A 2,041-nucleotide genomic window follows, 5' to 3' on the forward strand; every position below is an offset into this window, starting at 1 on the left:
GCTAGCATACATAAACTATTACTATTTTAAGTTGTTTTAACACCATCTTCAAATTTGATGCATTAAAAATTCTAAAACTAGGACCAGAGTTGTAAGACAAACGTTAGAGCAGTCACTATCAATATCCATTAAATATCCTTCCATGAAACTCAGATCCAAAACTTTGTATTTTAGTCGAGCTATAATTACAGAACTCTGTCGGGACTCCAAAAACCTCTAATATAATTTGTAAAAGACATTTTCATATTGTTTTGATTGAATGATCTTAATATCGGCCTTCACATTTTGGGGTGATGTTTTAGTAAATTTTTCTAAAATTTCGTTGTAATTAGACCATCTTTCTGATTGAAAACATTGCTTGCTCAGGCTCTAATCGGGGATCCAAGAAGAATCATACAGGATGACCTTTTGAAATCTGATGGCTATCTTCAGAGCTCATCCTGTAGCAGAAGAGGATTTGCTTCCTCCTCTTCCAGCCATGATACTGCCATCTTGTGAGTAGCACTTCTGCCATGATATTTTCTTAAGAAGCTCGATGGAGATTTATGAGCACCCTCATTAGTTAAAAAAGTTCAATATAGCTTTCCTGGCAAAAAGATTTATCAAACTCACATTCTCTTTCTTTCTTCTATCTTCTGTTTGCATTTACGATGTGCCATGCTCCATTAAGTTTGAGCTGTTTGCTTCATCAGCTTTGTTGTTTATCTATATAATTGCAAGACACTGACTCAGGTATAGACTTGCGCAAGAATATGGTGACCTAATAAATCTCCATGACTGGTATCAATCTTTCAAAGCAAAAGTAATGATCCCCAGCCCTAAAGCCAAGCGTAAAGTCCAGCATTCACCTGCCTCTAAGAAGGGGAAATCTAAATCACTAGAGAATGAGGTTTCAATCCAGTATCCTTCCAACTTTCCTCATTTTTAAAAATAAAAAATAAAAGAATGCAAAAAAATACTAAATAATCATGCCTTTAAAATAAAAAAGAAATCAAGAACTAAAAACAAAAGTGAGCCCAAATATGCCCTTAGCTTTCTGAAGCAGGCTTATTTGCTATTTGTAAGCGCAATGGTGATCTAACTTCACCAACATGTATCATCTGGCATTTAGGCAAGTATTTATTCCTAGAATACACCGGGAAGTAGGAAAAAATATTAGGTCAGGATTCTGGATGTATCCGGAGTCCAATGGGGGAGCGTCACGTGTCACGTGGGCCCCACAATTTTAACACTGACCAATCCCTGTGCGTTGCGGTGAGTCTACTTGACACGTGTTGCTCCACCATTGGACTACAGATTCAAATTATGTCCGGATTCTGGATGTAATATTTACTCGGGAAGTAGAGGGTTTGAATTTGACTGCTCATCATCCTCACAAACCAGTAAGATAAGAACTTATCATACTTGATTAAAATGTTTCTGAAAATTCCTTGGGACTAATGCTTAGAATTCCGAAGTGATTGAATTGTTGTGGTCCTTAACTGGAATGATTCAGAGCAAGGTTTTGCAGAGCAGTCACAGAGCTTCAAATCACCGGTCTCATTCGATTACCAAGCAAGAGAAGACCAGATTTTTTGCAGAGAATTGTTTTTCAACTCTAGCCTGTTGAATCATTTACATTATATATGAAATTTAAAAGCCAACTTTATGATGAATGAAATTCTTACTTTTCAGTTCTCAAGTTGGTGATTGCAATCGAGCATTAGCCCGGCGGTTTGTTTTTCGGTCGTTTACATACATACAACACAATTGTTACGTATTTATATACATGACACCCAAGCTATAATATTTACATGCAAACACTGAAATCTTTAATATCATATCAAAAGCAGCACTCACATATTTTAGAAACTTAAATGCAAATTTTCATGCATAGATGTTTCATACCAATGTTATGTAAATATGAAAGTTTGGGTGTTAGATAAGTAAATATATGAGAAGTTTTTTGTATGTATGTATAATTTCTATATATGTATATTTCAACCATTTAAAATTTTTAATGAGTGGGTTGTTGAAGGTGACTAATAAAAAAAAAAAAAAA

General features: G+C 34.9%; 1 long non-coding RNA gene across 1 annotated transcript; it reads left to right on the forward strand.

Annotated features, from left to right (window-relative positions):
* Window positions 1-329: 329 nt before the first annotated feature.
* LOC110038229 lies at window positions 330-1,829 on the forward strand. The gene is made up of 3 exons (XR_002295409.1): window positions 330-494; window positions 733-900; window positions 1,496-1,829. It is a non-coding gene; the product is annotated as an uncharacterized LOC110038229 (long non-coding RNA).
* Window positions 1,830-2,041: the final 212 nt, after the last annotated feature.

The sequence above is a fragment of the Phalaenopsis equestris genome, unplaced genomic scaffold (genome assembly GCF_001263595.1).
Source record: "Phalaenopsis equestris unplaced genomic scaffold, ASM126359v1 Scaffold232263, whole genome shotgun sequence".
Taxonomy (NCBI): Eukaryota; Viridiplantae; Streptophyta; class Magnoliopsida; order Asparagales; family Orchidaceae; genus Phalaenopsis; species Phalaenopsis equestris.